We start from the raw sequence: 18,453 nt of genomic DNA, 5'->3' as shown, positions 1-18,453 counted from the left end.
AATGGCTTTGGAGTTGGAACATGGCTATCTCCTTCTCTAAAGCCAAGCATTCTTGTTAAAGGGAAATCTTGTAGTGTGCTTTCGTTTTGGCAAAGTTAGCAACCAGACAAAAAACTGCACTTTCTCAAATGATAATAGCATGCTGTCCATAAGTGCTACATGTTGGGTGAAATCGAGGTGTCTTTAGTAGGTGAACAAATGCATAAAATGTAGCCTATTCAATCAAAGGAACATTTTTCAATACAATGAAGAAAATGAACTTATGAATTCATGAAAATGTTGCATTCAGTTTCCTTCACCAGCTGGTTTTCAGGGAATCCTAGTTAGTAGACAACTAATCATTTTATACAATATTGTCAAGATCGAAAGCTTAGTGATTGCTGTAAGAATTGCTGTGTCCTGCTGAGCCAATAAGTCAGTTCATTAAATTGTGAAATTGAGGAAGTAAACTATTTCTTTTGCATTAAAAGTCAAGCAGTGTTAAATTTTAAACTCTTCTGTTTAGACCAGAAAGTTCAAAGAGACTACTTAAACATGGGAAGACAAAAGAATAAAAGAATTTTAATGAATTATAGAAGCCCACCATTGCCATTTCCCCTTTGTGGTTCCCTGTTTATTTCAATACTTGATCTCAAGTACACTGGGAAGACATTTTGAATGAATGAATGAGGGAGAGAATGAATGGCAAGTTAGTTTACACTGTAAATATTCCTAGAGCACAATAGGAATTCCATTTATACTTTTCCCCCTTGCTTAACTTTATTGAATGTCCATTATCCCCCCCCATATGATTTGGGTATAGCTGGCACTGCACCACACTGTTAGTTACTATATTGAAAGGATCTGCTCCATGTCAAGTTAATCACAAAGCTGTATCTCTCTATTAAGAATACTTTTCACTTTAAGGATGGCTCGAGGTTTAGAACTGATCCATGACACAAATAGAGCAAGGAGAATCAGAGATACTTTATGAACTACTATAGAACCACAGGGCACTATCTGAGGCCCCACATGTTATTGTTTACTTGAATATAGAGACATATTTAGAATCAAACAAATAGTGTGAGAAACCAGAAAAAAAGATAAAGAAATTCCATCAAGTAGCTGACTTCATTCATTAATAAGAATCACTTTACCATATCTCAAGATCAAGTTTGAGAGAAATTCTACAGTCACTAGAGTAAACTCATTTGCCAAGGTTCATCAATGAAGATTTATTCAACTTAGCAGTCAACAAATGTTATTCTTAATATGTATTATTCTACATCATATACTGTTTGAGACTTTGAAGATACAAATAGTAATAATAAAAAGCCTCTTTCCCACGGAAATTGAAATAAAATAAGAAAAATAAACAAATAAACATTTCAGCATAACATAACAGTGGCATGCTGATTACTTTTCATTGCTTAACTTAACAAATCCTAGAGCCATTCAATCTCAATTGATGAATTGTTTCAATCTGATTGGTCTATGCCATTGACTGTGAAAGATGGTCTTGATTAACGATTGATACGGGAACAGCCTGATTACTGTGAGTGGCATTATCCCTAGGAAGTGGACTTAGAGTTGTAGAAGAAAGCTGGGTTAACAGGATCCAGAAAGCAAGCCAATAAGAAGTGTTCATCCATGTTTCCAGGCTCCTGCTTTAGCCCCTATTCTGACTTCTACCAATGATGAACTGCAACTTCTAAGCTGAAATACATCCTTTCTCCCCCAACCCCAAGTTGCTTTGGTCAGAGTGGTTTACCACAACAAAAGAAAACTAAATCAAGGGAGCTGTGATAAATGTCCATAGGAGTTTTTCATGAAAAAGTAGTTTTCCGTCATTCAGGGAACTGTATGTATGCATCTGTCTGTCTACCTGTCTATCTGCCTGTCAGAGTTAGTGTGTATGTTTCAATAATAAGCTAGTTTCTGATACACTATACAAGTTGATTCATACTCGTATGCAAAGCACTGCTAGAAGCTTTGTAGCTTCTTGATTACTAAATTATGGACCATTCTCTAAGGACCTAGAAGGCCAAAGATAATTGAAGAACATATGCTTACAAACCTGTTTACTTACTTGAATGCTCCTTGTCTATTTGAGCTCAATTTATAAGCTTGAACCTAATAAGCTTTTTACAATCACCAAGTACACTTAAAGAAGATTTAAGATTAAATAGTGTGTAATTATTTATTTGTATATGGAAGTTATACTTACTTAAATAAAAAATACTGCATTAGTTCTGGTTTTGGGAGTAGAAGCTTCTTAGAGGGGTCATTTTAAGAATGACTTCTTAATCCAATTCTCTTTATTGTCCCTTTTAAACAATGCTGGGGGATTGCTGTGATACAGCATAACATGCAATCTAAGCCATTGGAGCCAGATTGAGTACTCTGATATTTACATAAGAAGATTATTCAGTTACCTCCATGTGGATATGTAGTGTAGAGTTCTGATTAATGATATGAGAGAAGTACATGCAAGGTCGGAGCTTATAGAACTTCTGTGTAACAAGCTGGTCCATCGAGAGAAGGAAGGCCTCTTTATGCATAATGAAAATGTCAACAAACATCAGTAAACCTGGATTTAGGCCAAGGGGCGTGGAAACGGTCCTCCTCAAGATGCAGCGTCTGACACAGAACATGCCACCTAGCTGATTTCTTCATCTGGCAACTGTACATTGACAAATCACAGTGGTATGCAGATCCTCTTAGTAGTGTATGTGTGTGTGGTGTCTGGAAGAGGTATGAATAGAGCCTCTGGGCACATTTTCTCTGTACCTGCTACAAGTATCCATCTGTTTGATGCTGCTTCTGCATCTGTCCACTTCCTGATTAGTTTCCTGTACACCAGCCTCCTTTTGCTATCTTACAGTGCTTAAATCTCTCATACACAAGTCACATAATTTGACCGCATTCTGAGGACTCCCTCATATCATCTTCATCAGACAAGATGGTTTCTTTATTTGTCAATCTTAAATTGACCTTTAGGACTCCTGATTGATCAAAAGTTCCTCCTTAGAGAATGTAAGGCAATATCCTATGTCTGTACTGTAATATGAAGGAGAAGAGAAACTACTGTTGACATACAGCGGTGATGCATTTGGACTCTTACAGAATGCATCGGAGCCTCGAAGCTTCATCACAAACACTCACTATATATGTGGCAAAATCCTAACTAGGACAAAAACATGAATTTTTTCTATGTCCCAGAAACTAGGAAGTGGCTGGAGTACCCGTGTCTACAAATAGTGGAATTGTAACCATGGGCAGTTGTTATTGTCTAGAGACAAGAATTTCAAGGATTCATTTTTAGCTTTGCACTGACAGGTCTTATACAAAGTCAATTAACCTCTGTGACACATCACTCACTACCTTTCTATTTCTCAGGGAGGCTTTGAAGATTCAGGTGTATGTGGCTTAGTTGATCTTGCTTTATGAAGTTGCTAAGACCCCCAAAATGAACAAAAATAGAAAATGACAATATTCATCCAGGTTTGATAATGAAAAACATCTTCTTTATTATTAAAGCTGTGCATTATAGTGATTTCTAATGTTCTGTTAGTTTTTATGATGTTATTTTATGGCATTTTGTGGAAGACTTCAATAAATATATCATTTTATTTAAAAATATGCTTAATAGTATAATTTTGTTTTCAAATTGAATAAGTCTAGCAGAAAATAATTTTGTATCTGAAAAAGTAGGCAGGAACTAGCCTACACTTAAAAAATACAAATTTTCTTAGTAAGAAACATATATTGTATTTAAAATTGATTTTATACTTTGAAAATTTGAGCAAAGCTATGTTGAACATTGCCTAGGTTAACTCTCATTCTTCAAAGTTGTAGATGTTTTCCTTCCTGATTTATCTTCAAGGTTACAGTATAAAAATCACTAAAAAATCTCTGTTGTACATTATAGTAAATAAAAGTGTGAAGAAGATGTTTAAAATGTAAGACTTTAATTAGAATTATCTGTAAAATCCTTGCCTAGAGAAAAAAAACATGTACAACTTTATTCAATGTTGCCACCTTCAGGCCACATTTAAAAGTACAAGTGCAAAAGGCAAGATTAAGAAGTCTTGTATTTTTTGTTGTGAGCCTAGCCTTTAACAACTGAGCCATCTCTCTACCACATGGCAGGCCAGCATCCTCTCTCCAGGCCAACAGGCCATTCTGTTAATGGGTTTTTGTATTTCATAATTAAATAAAGAAGTCATGTAATGTGTGTTTAAAAAATTAATAATTCTTTTTTTAAATAAGATTTTTTATTTTAATTTTAAATAGCTTGTTTTACATGTCAATCCCAGTTCCCTCTCCCTCCCCTCCTCCCACACCCCCCCTGTCATCCCCCCATCCTCCTACCCTATTGCCAATTCCTTCCACATAGGGGATATCTAGAGTCTATCACTTCACTCAGGGTAGGGTTCACGCACTTCCCTAAGAGTCCAGGCAGAGAGAGCAACCCTCTTTGTGTTATGGACACTCGATGTCTGTTAGTATTCGAGGGATAAACACTGATCCACTGCTCAGGACCCCATAGGTAGCCCAGGCCTCCTCACTGACTCTTACATTCAGGGGGTCTGGATCGGTCCCATGCTGGCCTCCCAGCTGTCTGTCTGGGGTCCAAGAGCTCTCCCCCTGTTCTGATCAGCTGTCTCTGCCAGTTTTGCCAGCCCATTCTTTGCCAATTTGCTCTTTGCTCCTCTCTCTCTGTCGCTGGGTTCCTTGGGTTCTGTTCAGTGTTTAACTGCGGGTGTTTGCCTCTGCTTCCATCAGTCACTGGATGAAGACTCCAGGATGGTTATAGACATCAAGTTCACTATCAGGAATTGTCACTCGAGGTGGTCTCTCAACATTAAGAATTCTTACCATAACTAATGCTCAGTCTACAATGGTTATACAACTTTCACTATTAGAGTTCTTAAAGACTCTCAACCTCAGATTTTAAAGTTCCTTCTCATGCAAAAATTCATGCTGGGGGCGGGGGCATCAATAGAACTACATTCATCAGATGGTCACCTTTGGATAGTATTTATTTAAGAAAATTTGTGAATTTGTGCTAGGTTAAGATGTTTTGGAGACAGTACTGAAAAAGATGATTCAATAATAAATCTTGTTTTTAAAAGTTTGCATACTAAGGTAGGTGATAATCAACGCATAAATGCAATGTTCCTGTGATAATTACTCTCAGCACTGAGGGAAGTCATGACAGAAATGATAACTGACACCGAGGAATAATTTTAAATTAGGTAATTTAGAAGGTTTTTAAATTTTCTTCTCTGGGCTAAACTAAAGATAGAGAAGGAGAAACTAATATTAAAACACAGAAGCCGGACATTGGTGGCATACGCCTTCAATCCCAGCACTCGAGAGGCAGAGGCAGGCAGTACTCTATGAGCCTGGTCTACAGACTGAGTGCCAGGACAGCCTCCAAAACAATACAGAGAAACCCTGTCTCGAAAAACAAAACAAAACAAAACAAAAAAACCAATAGTAACTAAGGCTGAGGATATGTATGCAAAGCTGAAGACTGTACTGACTAAACTGATTTACTTTCTAATGCCTAATTAATGTTACCTTGTAGTTGTGTTTTGCTTTTCTTTGACATTCTTTAGCATATTGCTAACAGATTTTTGTGCCTGAAGCAAACCTAGGGGATACAATATTGCCACTCACCCAACTCTTAGGCTATAGAGAATAAAAGTTTCAAGAACTGGGTTATTGATCGGCAGTTTCTCCCTTTTTCAAGTATTCTATTAGCACAGTAAAATTCTTCAACATTCAGGATGGTGCCACCCTTCCTGTCATTAAAGTAAGTACACAGTTTCTACCTCTATAGTATAGCAGCATATATGCACCCATATACACACATATGCATATTTTGTCATACAAATCATTGTCATGAGAATAATTAATCATATGGATGCAAAAAATATGTGGCATATAGAGTTAACAAGATGTCAGCTACAAGAAAATTTCATATTCTGCTATCACCAATTGCTATCGTCTTGGAGTTAAAAGACATCATGTTTAATATTACATATATATATGCATATATATATATATGGATTTTCCCAAACAAATTAAAATACCAATGTTTACAGAAGATTAGATTGATAAGTGAGAGTTTAAAGTAAATATAGAAAATAGGGAGACAGGGTGAGTATCTGAGATCCTGACTGAATAACCCTGTTTTCTAGGATCTAGCCTCTGCACCTCTCCCATTCATAGCACCCCCAGTGACTGAGCAGCAGTACTCAGTCTGCCAAGACAACCATCACCCCATCCATCCCCAAGCTGCCTCATGAGTAACTCTCAGATCACTGTTCATACCTGAAGATTCAATGCAATCCCCATCATAAGCCCAACACAATTCTTTACAGACCTTGAAAGAATGATACTTAACATCAGATGAAAAAAAACCCAGGATATTCAAAACAACCCTGTTCAATATGGTAACTTCTGGAAGCATCACCATCCCTGACTGCAAGCTCTAATATATAGCTACAGTAATAATAAAAAAAAGACAACAGCTTGCTATTGGCATAAAAAGAGACATGTGGGTGTAATCCATACACCCATGAACATCTGATTTTTGACAAACAACCAAAATTGTGCAATGGAAAAAAGAAAGTATCTTCAACAAATGATGCTGGTGAAAGTGGACATAGTCATGTAGAAGAATGCAAATAGATCATATCTATCACTGTGCACAATGCTCAAGTCTAATTGGATCAAAGACCTCAGCATAAATCCAGCCACACTGAACCTGATAGAAGAGAAAGGGGGAAGTTTCCTTGAATTCATTGGCACAGGAGATCACTTTCTAAATACAACACTAGTAGCACAGACTCTGAGAACAACAATCAATAAATGGGACCTCCTGAAACTGAGAATCTCTGTAAGGCAAAGGATACAGTCAATATGACACAACAGCAGCTTACCAAATGAGAAAAGATCTTCACCAACCCCACATCTCACAGAGGAAAGATCTCCAAAATATGTAAAGAACTCAAGAAACTAGACACTAAAATATTACATAATTCGATTTAAAAAGTATAGATCTAAACAGAGAATTCTCAACAGAAGAAACTCACATGGCCAAAAGACATTTAAGGATTTCTCAACATCCTTAGCCATCAGGGAAATTCAAATCAAAATGGCTCTGAAATACTCTGAATGGCCAAGATCAAAAACACTGATGACAGCTTATACTTGAGGGGATGTGGAGTAAGGGGTACACTTCTCCATTGCTAATGGGAGAGCAAACTTGTACAGACACTTCAGAAATCAGTATAGTAGCTTCTCAGAAAATTGGGAATTAACCTACCTCAAGACCCAGCAATATCAGTCTCTGGCATATACCCAAAGAATGCTCAATCATACCACAAAGGTATTTGCTCAACTATGTTCATATCAGCATTATTTGTAACAGCTAGAACCTGAAAACAACTAGATAGCCCTCTACCAAAGAACAGATGAAGAAAAATTAGAACATTTGCAAAATGAAGTATTACTCAGCTATAAAAATACAAGTGATCGAGCGAGTCCAGCTTCAGGTGAGATTGGGTCTCAGGTGGGGACCGCCCCCCCATCACCCATCCCCCGCGATCTTCGGGGCCGCTCCCAGCATCCAGAAGACCCGCCCACACAGGAAAGACATCAGCCCCTCCAAGACCCCAACCCTAGCGAGTCCAGCTTCAGGTGAGATTGGGTCTCCGGCGGGGACCACCCGCCCATCAACCATCCCCCTCGATCTTCAGGGCACTCCCAGCATCCAGAAGACCCGCCCACACAGGAAAGACATCAGCCCCTCCAAGACCCCAACCCCAGAGAGTCCAGCGTCAGGTGAGATTGGGTCTCCGGCGGGGACCACCGGCCCATCAACCATCCCCCTCGATCTTCAGGGCACTCCCAGCATCCAGAAGACCCGCCCACACAGGAAACACATCAGCCCCTCCAAGACCCCAACCACAGCTAGTCCAGCTTCAGGAAAGAGATCAGCCCCTCCAAGACCCCAACCCCAGCGAGTCCAGGTTCAGGAAACACATCAGCCCCTCCAAGACCCCAACCACAGCTAGTCCAGCTTCAGGAAAGAGATCAGCCCCTCCAAGACCCCAACCCCAGCGAGTCCAGGTTCAGGAAACACATCAGCCACTCCAAGACCCCAGCCACAGCTAGTCCAGCTTCAGGAAAGAGATCAGCCCCTCCAAGACCCCAACCCCAGCGAGTCCAGGTTCAGGAAACACATCAGCCCCTCCAAGACCCCAACCCCAGCAAGTCCAGCTTCAGTATCCCCAGCTTAAGCTGTAGGAAGGAAGGAGACCAGTGGAGACTGAAAGACCCCACCAGCACCCACTGGAAGAAGAGATGGGAAGAAGACAGAATAAGAGATCACTCAGCAATAGAAACACCAACATGACCCCACCAGAATCCAGGGATCCAACACCAGCAAGACCTGAAAAGTACTACATAGACGAAGAAGAGGAGACAGACCTTAAAAATTATTTCATGAAGATGATGGAGACCCTCAAAGAAGAAATGAGGAAATCCCTTAAAGAAATAGAAGAAAAAACAAACAAAAAAATCTATGAAATGGGGGAAAATTCAAGAAATAAACAAATCTCTCAAAGAATCTAAAGAGCACCAAGAAAAAACAACCAAAAAAATTAAAGAAACAGCTCAAACAGTTGCAGGATTGAAAGCTGAAATAGAAACGATAAAGAAAATACAGAATGAAGGGATGCTGGAAATAGAAAAGCTCGGTAAACGATCTGGAACTACAGATGCAAGTATAACCAATAGAATACAAGAGATAGAAGAGAGAATCTAAGGTGTTGAAGACTCATTAGAGGATATAGAGTCGTCAACCAAAGAAAATCTCAAAACCAACAAATCCTTAACACAAAATATCCAGGAAATATGGGACACCGTGAAGAAGCCAAACCTGAGAATAATAGGTATAGAAGAAGGTGAAGAAATTCAACTTAAAGGTACAGAAAACATATTCAACAAAATCATAGAAGAAAATTTCCCTAACCTAAAGAAAGATATGCCTATGAAAGTACAAGAATCTTATAGAACACCAAATAGGCTTGACCAGAAAAAGAAGTCACCTCGCCATATAATAATCAAAACATCAAACCTACAGAGTAAAGAGAAAATATTAAGAGCAGCTAAAGAAAAAGGCCAAGTAACATACAAAGGCAGACCTATCCGAATTACACCTGACTTCTCAATGGAAATGATGAAAGCCAGAAGGTCCTGGTCAGATGTCCTACAAACGCTAAGGGAACAAGGATGCCAGCCCAGACTACTATATCCAGCAAAGCTCTCAATTACCATAGATGGAGAAAACAAAATATTCCATGACAATGCCAGATTTAAACAATACGTATCCATGAATCCAGCTCTACAGAAAATGCTAGAAGGAAAACCTAGAGCCAAGGAAGATAACTACATTCACAAAGACACAGGCAATATATAATCATACTTTACAAAACTCCAAAAGAAAAAGGGAGGAGAAACTACACAAAATAACTTCACTAACAATAAATCAAGCGCAAACAAGGATCACCAATCAATGGTCATTAATATCCCTCAATGTCAACGGCCTCAACTTGCCTATAAAAAGACACAGAATAGCAGAATGGATATGAAGACAGAACCCTTCCTTCTGCTGCATGCAAGAAACACATCTCAACATCAAAGACAGACGCTATCTCAGAGTAAAGGGCTGGGAAAAGATCTTCCAATCAAACGGCCCCAAGAAACAAGCTGGCGTAGCAATCCTAATATCTAACAAATTAGACTTCAAATTAAAATCAATCAAAAGAGATGAAGAAGGGCACTTCATATTCATCAAAGGAAAAATACATCAAGACGAAGTCTCAATTTTAAACATCTACGCCCCAAATACAAAGGCACCTACATTCGTGAAAGAAACATTACTAAAGCTCAAAATGCACATAAAATCTCACACACTAATAGTAGGAGACTTCAACACTCTGCTCTCACCGCTAGACAGGACCTCCAGACAGAAACTTAACAAAGAAACAAAAGAATTAATAGAAGTTATGACCCAACTGGGTTTAACAGACATCTATAGAACATTCCACCCAAATACAAAGGGATATACCTTCTTCTCGGCACCACATGGAACCTTCTCTAAAATTGACCACATAACAGGAAACATAGCAAATCTCCACAGATACAAAAAATTGGAATAACCCCCTGCATCTTATCAGACCACCATGCATTAACATTAGAATTCAACAATAACACAAATCGCAGAAACCCTACAAACTCATGGAGATTGAACAATGCACAATTGCACCATCCCTGGGTAAAGGAACAAATAAAAAAAGAAATTAAAGACTTCCTCGATTTCAATGAGAATGAAGACACAACATACACAAACTTATGGGACACTTTGAAAGCAGTGCTGATAGGAAAGTTTATAGCACTAAGTGCCCACATGAAAAAACTGGAGAACAGTCATACTAGAGAATTAATAGCACAGTTGAATGTTCTAGAACAAAAAGAAGCAAATTCCCCCAGGAGGAGCAGACGCCAGGAAATAATCAAATTGAGGGCTGAAATCAACCAAGTAGAAACCAGGAAAACACTGAGAAGAATCAATGAAATAAAGAGTTGGTTCTTTGAGAAAATCAACAAAATAGACAAACCTCTGTCCAAACTCACCAAAAGACAGAGAGAGAGGATGCTAATTAACAAAATCAGGGATGAAAAAGGAGACATAACAACGGAATCTGAGGAAATCAAGAAAATCATCAGGGCATACTTTGAAAATCTGTACGCCACAAAATTTGAAAATTTAAAGGAAATGGACAATTTCCTGGATAGATATCACTTGCCAAAACTAAATCAAGAACGGATAAACAATCTAAACAGACCTATAACCCCTAATGAAATAGAAGCAGTCATCTAAAGTCTCCCAAACAAAAAAAGCCCAGGCCCAGATGGCTTCAGTGCAGAATTCTACCAGAAATTCAAAGGAGAGCTAATTCCAATACTCCTAAAAGTATGCCACACAATAGAAGCAGGAGGCTTACTGCTAAACTCTTTCTACGAGGCTACAATTACCTTGATACCCAAGCCACACAAAGACACAACTTAGAAAGAGAACTATAAACCAATTTCCCTCATGAACATTGATGCAAAAATACTCAATAAAATACTCGCAAACCGGATTCAAGAACACATCAGAAAAATCATCCACCATGATCAAGTAGGCTTCATTCCAGGAATGCAGGGATGGTTCAACATTAGAAAATCTACCAATGTTATTAACCCACCCACGTACGAACATCTGATCTTTGACAAAGAAGCTAAAAATATACAATGGAATAAAGAAAGCATCTTCAACAAATGGTGCTGGCATAATTGGAGACTGGCATGTAGAAGAATGCGGATCGATCCATGTTTATCGCCATGCACAAAACTTAAGTCCAAATGGATCAAAGACCTCAACATAACTCCAGCCACACTGAACCTCATAGAAGAGAAAGAGGGTGGTACCCTTGAACGAATTGGTACAGGAGACAGCTTCCTGAACATAACACCAGTAGCACAGACAGTGAGATCAACAATTAATAAATGGGACCTACTGAAACTGAGAAGCTTCTGTAAGGCAAAGGACACAGTCAGCAAGACAAAAAGGCAGCCCACAGAATGGGAAAAAATATTCACTAATCCCACATCTGACAGAGGGTTGATCTCCAAAATTTACAAAGAACTCAAGAAGCAAGTCTCCAAAACACCAAAGGACCCAATTAAAAAGTGGGCTGCAGAACTAAATAGAGTTTTCAATAGAGGAGTCTAAAATGGCTGAGAGGCACTTGAGAAAGTGCTCAACATCCTTAGCCATCCGGGAAATGCAAATCAAAACAACTCTGAGATACCATCTCACTCCTGTCAGAATGGCTAAAATCAAAAACACCAATGACAATTTATGCTGGAGAGGATGTGGTGAAAGGGGGGACACTCCTCCATTGCTGGTGGGAGTGCCAACTGGTTCAGCCACTTTGGAAATCAGTATGGAGATTCCTCAGAAAAATGGGAATAAACCTACCACAAGACCCAGCAACTCCACTCTTAAGCATATACCCAAATGATGCCCATTCATACAACAAAGATGTCTGTTCCACTATGTTCATAGCAGCTTTATTTGTAATAGCCAGAACTTGGAAGCAACCTAGATGTCCCTCAACCGAAGAGTGGATAGAGAAAATGTGGTACATCTACACAATGGAGTACTATTCAGCAGAAAAAAATAATGGAATCATGAGATTCGCAGGCAAATGGATGACACTAGAAGAAACCATCCTGAGTGAGGTAACCCAGTCACAAAAAGAGAAACATGGCATGTACTCTCTCATATATGGATTTTAGACATAGATCTGGGGAGTGCCAGCCTACAATCCTATGGCCAGACAGTCTGGGACACAGAAACTACATTTAGTGGCTGAGCTGAACTCAAGAAAGCCAGTATCAGAGAGGGAGGACTTATGATCAAAGGGATTAAGACTGGGCTGGTTTAACCCCCCCAGAAACAGCTGACCAGACAAAGGTTAACTCTTGAATCCAGCATGGGACTGATCAAGACCCCCTGAATCTGGGTGTCAGTGAGGAGGCCTAGGTAATCTATTGAGCCTTGGGCAGCAGATCAGTACCCATCCCAAGTATACACAGGGACTTTGGACTCCCATCCAACAGTGTGAGGTGCACTCTCACCCTGAACTCTTGGGGAAGGGTCTAGGCCCTGCCCTATATGAAATGACAGACTATGGACACCCCCATGGAGGGCCTCACCCTACCTGGGAGAACGAGGGGATAACACGGGGGGGGGATGGGGGAGGGCTCGGGAGGAGGGGAGGGAAAGGGAGAGGGACCTGGAACTGACTTGTGAAGCAACCTTGTTTCTTACCTAAATTAAAAAAAAAGATTAAAAAAAAGAAAATCTACCAATGTAATCCACCATATAAACAAACTGCGAAAGAAAAACCACATGATCATCTCACTAGATGCTGAAAAAGCCTTTGACAAAATCCAGCACCCCTTCATGATAAAGGTCCTAGAGAGATCAGGGATAACAGGAACGTACCTGAATATAATAAAAGCAATATACAGTAAACCAACAGCTAACATCAAACTAAATGGAGAGAAACTCAAAGCAATTCCTCTAAAATCAGGAACAAGACAAGGCTGTCCACTCTTTCCATTTCTCTTCAATATTTTACTTGAAATTCTAGCTACAGTAATAAGACAACAAAAGGAGATAAAGGGGATACAAATAGGAAAAGAAGAAGTCAAACTTTCACTATTTGCAGATGATATGATAGTTTACATAAGTGACCCAAAAAACTCCGCAAGGTCACTCCTAGAGCTGATAAACACCTTCAGCAATGTGGCAGGATACAAGGTAAACTCAAAAAAATCAGTGGCCCTATTATATACAGATGATGAAGTGACTGAGAAAGAAATCAGAGAAACATCACCTTTTACAATAGCCAAAAACAGCATCAAATATCTGGGGACAATGTTAACCAAGGAAGTGAAAGACCTGTATATCAAGAACTTTGTGTCTTTAAAGAAAGAAATCAAAGAAGATACCAGAAAATGGAAAGATCTCCCATGCTCTTAGATTGGTAGGATCAACATAATAAAAATGGCAATCTTGCCAAAAGCAATCTATAGATTCAATGCAATCCCTATCAAAATTCCATCACAATTCTTCAAGGACCCGGAAAGAACATTAATCAACTTTATATGGAAAAACAAAAGGCCCAGGATAGCCAAAACATCCCTATACAATAAAGGAACTTCAGGAGGCATCACCATACATGATTTCAAGCTCTATTATAGAGCTATAGTCCTGAAAACAGCTTGGTATTGGCACAAAAATAGGCAGGTAGAACAATGGAACCGAATCGAAAGCCCTAATTTTAACCCACACACCTATGAGCACTTGATTTTTTGACAAAGAAGCTAAAACTGTACAATGGAAAAAAGAAAGCATCTTCAACAAATGGTGCTGGCATAACTGGGTACTGGTATGCAGAAGACTGCAGATAGATCCATGTTTATCGCCTTGTACAAAACTTAAGTCCAAATGGATCAAAGATCTCAACATAAATCCAGCCACACTGAAACTTTTAGAAGAGAAAGTGGGAGATACTCTTCAATGAGTTGGTACAGGAGACCACTTCCTAAACATAAAACCAGTGGCACAGGCACTGAGATTGACAATTCACACATGGACCTTCTGAATCTAAAAAGCTTCTGTAAGGCAAAGGACACAGTCAAAAAGACAAAAAGGCAGGCCACAGAATGGGAAAAGATATTCACTAACCCTACATCTGACAGAGGGCTAATCTCCAAAATTTACAAAGAACTCAAGAAACAAGTCTCCAAAACACCAAAGGATCCAATTAAAAGGTGAGGTACAGAGCTAAATAGAGAATTCTCAGCAGAGGAGGCTAAAATGGCCAAGAGACACTTAAGAAAGTGCTCAACATCCTTAGCCATCAGGGAAATGCAAATCAAAACAACTCTGAGATACCATCTTACTCCTGTCAGAATGGCTAGAATCAAAAACACCAAAGACAATTTATGCTGGAGAGGATGTGGAGAGAGAGGAACACTCCTCCACTGCTGGTGGGAGTGCTGACTCATACAGCCTCTTTGGAAATCAGTATGGAGATTCCTCAGGAAAATGGGAATTAATCTACCACTAGACCCAGCAATTCCACTCTTAGGCACTTATCCAAATGAGGCAGGTTCATACAACAAGGGCATCTGCTCCACTATGTTCATAGCAGCATTGTTTGTAATAGCCAGAACCTGGAAGCAACCTAGATGCCCCTCAACTGAAGAGTGGATAGAGAAAATGTGGTACATTTACACAATGGAGTATTACTCAGCAGAAAAAAGCAATGGAATCTTGAAATTCTCAGGGAAATGGATAGCACTGGAAGAAACCATCCTGAGTGAGGTAACCCAGTCGCAAAAAGACAAACATGGTATGTACTCACTCATATATGGATTTTAGACATGGATCAGGAGAGTGCCAGTCTGCACTTCCACAGATAGAGAGTCTGGGAAACAGGAAAGAACCTAAAAGATATGCATATATGCATAGTACCCAAGAGAAGAGGATGGAGACAAGATCCTCTGAATTGATGGGGAACACGGCAACGGGTGGGGGGGGGGAGTGGGAGCTGGGAAGAATAGAGGGGGTGAAGAGGAAGGGAGTTGGTCATGGGGGAACAGGAAGTTGAGGGGGTGGGGGTAGAATAGGGGGAAGAGGGAATCATAGCTTCGAAGACAGATCAGGCACCAGAGTGACCTCGAGTAATCTAAAGGGATAACACCAATTGGTAAGCTAAGCAATAGTGGAGGGACCACCTCGAATGCCCATCCCTGGTAATGAACTTGATGTCTAAAACCATCCGGGAGCCTTCATCCTGTGACTGATGGAAGCAGAGGCAAACACACAATTAATCACTGAACTGAACCCAAGGAACCCAGTGACAGAAAGAGAGGAGTGATGAGTAAATTGGCAAAGAATGGGCTGGCAAAACCAGCAGAGACAGCTGATCTGAACAGGGGAGAGCTCTTGGACCCCAGACCGACAGTGGGGAGGCCAGCATGGACCCCCCAAATGTGAGTGTCAGTGAGAAGGCCTGGGCAACCTATGGGGCCCTGAGCTGTGGATCAGTGTCTATCCCTGGTATACAAACTGTCTTCGTGTGCCTATAGCACAAAGAGGGATGCTCTCTCAGCCTGGACCCTACCAAGAGTAAAATGACAGACTCTAGATATCCCCTATGGGGAAGGATTTGGCAATGGGGGGGGGAAGGGGAGTGCGGGAGGAGGGGAGGGAGAGGGAACTGGGATTGACATGTAAAACAAGCTATTTAAAATTAAAATAAAAAATGATAAAAAAATTTTAAGCTAAAAAAAATACAAGTGATCTCATGAAATTTTCAGACAAATGGATGGAACTAAAAAAAAGTTATCCTGAGTGAGGTAAGCCACACTCAGGAAGACAAACATGGTATGTACTCCCTCTCAAGTGAATATCATATGTAAAGCAAAGGATAACCAGGCTACAATTCACAGCCCCAGAGAAGCTAAATAAAAAGGACACACATGGAAGGCCCCAGGAAGATAAACTAGTTAAGATCTCCTGAGTAAACTGGGGAGGAGGTAGAAGGGAGGAGATGGGGGATGGGAACATGAAAGATCAAGAAGACCAAGTTGGGGAGGGAAACAGTTGGAGAGCAATGAAAGAGATATCTTGATAGAGAGAGCCATTATGGGGATAGAGAGAAACTTCGTGCTAGAGGAAATTTCAGCAAACAGAAAGGATGATCCCAGTTAAGACTCCTGTAATCAGTGGAGATGGTATCTGCCCTGCTCTGCCCTCCCCTATCCTACCTATAATTACTATGGATTTTCTGCATTGATGATCACATCAATAATTCATAGTCCTTATATATTAACCCACCCCTGCCACACAATAAATAAATAAACAATAAATAAATGTAATCCTGTCACCCATTCCCAAATATTCTAGGCTTAACCACCCAACCCAATATGCCAATTAAAGAGATAGATAATAGTGAAAAGCAGAGAAAGATTAATTCAGTGTGACCATATTTGGGAGAAGAAACAAGGAGTCCCAGTGACCCCTGAAGTCTCTGGCATTTGGTACAGGTTTACAGAGACGATGGGATACAAGCATAATGAATCAAATGTGCTAAAAGCACAACAATCCTGCTCAAAGTTAGCCCATCATCATATCAGCTTCTGTCAGTATTTAATTAGTTGTTCTGCCGATCATTATCATGGTACAAATAATAGCTACTATTAACAAAAAAACTCAGGGACAAATATTGGGGTTAAGGCTGAGGGTCAAAGAAACAAAGTTGTTAACCACTAGAGAGTTCTCACCTCTTTCAATGCTCAGGCCAAAGAGGTGATCCTGTCCTCAGACTGCATCTCCAGACTGCATCTGTCTCTACCAAACCTCAGACTACACTGAGTTCTTGTCTCCTCCTGCCTTATATCCCTCTCTAGTGCTGGGATTAAAGGCTTGGGATCCTGAGTGCTGAGATCACCTTTGTGTGAGCTCTGTTTCCCTTTTAGACTGAATCAATTTCCTGTAGCTCATGGTGACCTTGAACTCACAGATATTTATTTGTCTGCCTCTGTTTCCCAAGTGCTAGGATTAAAGGTGTATGTCACCACTGCATGGCATCTATGACTAACTAGTGTGGCTGTTGGGATAGAAGGTGTGTACCAGCACTGTCTGGGCTCTTTTACTGTGGATAGCTTTATACTCTGATCTTCAGGCAATCTTTACTTGTTAGGTCATACACAAAATATAAACACAGAGTTACAATGTGCTCCAGGATTCAAATTTTCTAAGAATAGTATATGAGACAAAGACCAAACACTGATCTAGTGCTAGGCATACAAATCAGTTTATTAAGCCAAACACAGCAGGTGTATGTTCTTCATTTGTTTTTGTATTGGTTTTGCTCAAAGAAAAAGGACACAGGAGGAAAGGGGGTGAACTAGAAAAAATTGAAGAGAATAAAACAATGTGGATGTTTGAAAGAAAATGCTCCCCCCCATCAAGTGGCATTGTTAGAAAGTGTGACTTTGATAGAGTATGTATGGCCTTTTGGAGGAAGTGTGTCACTGTGGAGGTGGCTTTGAGGTCTCTCATGCTCAGGCTATGCCCAGTGATACAGTATACTTCCTGTTGCCTGTGGATCAAAATGTAGAATGCTCCGCTTCTTCTGCTTGCTTGCATGCCACCATGTCCTGACTTGATTATAATAGACTAGACCTCTGTAAACCACCCAGTTAAATGTTTTCTTTTGTAAGAATTGTTGTGGCCTTGGTATCTCTTCCTAGCAATATAAAACCTAACTAAGAAATGTAGAGAAATTAAGAGCAAAGAGAAGAAAGAAGAGAGATGATTGAAAAGAGAAGGGAAAATATCAAGATATACCTTTAATAGATACTATTGATTTTAGTAAGTACATACGCCCACACAGTGAGGTGAGTTTTGGTTGGATTGAAATTCTAAGATATGAATATAAAATGTAGAATGTACTTTTTTGTTGTCAGCTATGATCAGAAATTTGAAAATTAGATCATGTTTAAATTTTAGGATCCATTATAAAAAGACTATCATATAAAGCCTTTTCTTCACCAAATTAGATTTAGGAATGTATCCATAAGGCTCATTTGAATATATCTGAAACAAAGTCCTCTAATTTGTTATGTAAGTGACTATGCACACTGTAATATTTTATTAACATATATTAATTAGATATAGTACTGTGTTTCATCTTGTCACTATCATACATATATATTTTATCATATTCACCTCCCACAGATATTTAAAAAGAAGCTTTAAGA

This window comes from Mesocricetus auratus, unplaced genomic scaffold (genome assembly GCF_017639785.1).
Source record: "Mesocricetus auratus isolate SY011 unplaced genomic scaffold, BCM_Maur_2.0 Super-Scaffold_100009, whole genome shotgun sequence".
NCBI lineage: Eukaryota > Metazoa > Chordata > Mammalia > Rodentia > Cricetidae > Mesocricetus > Mesocricetus auratus.
The sequence above is the reverse complement of the archived record's forward strand: the minus strand, read 5'-3'. Positions refer to the sequence as shown.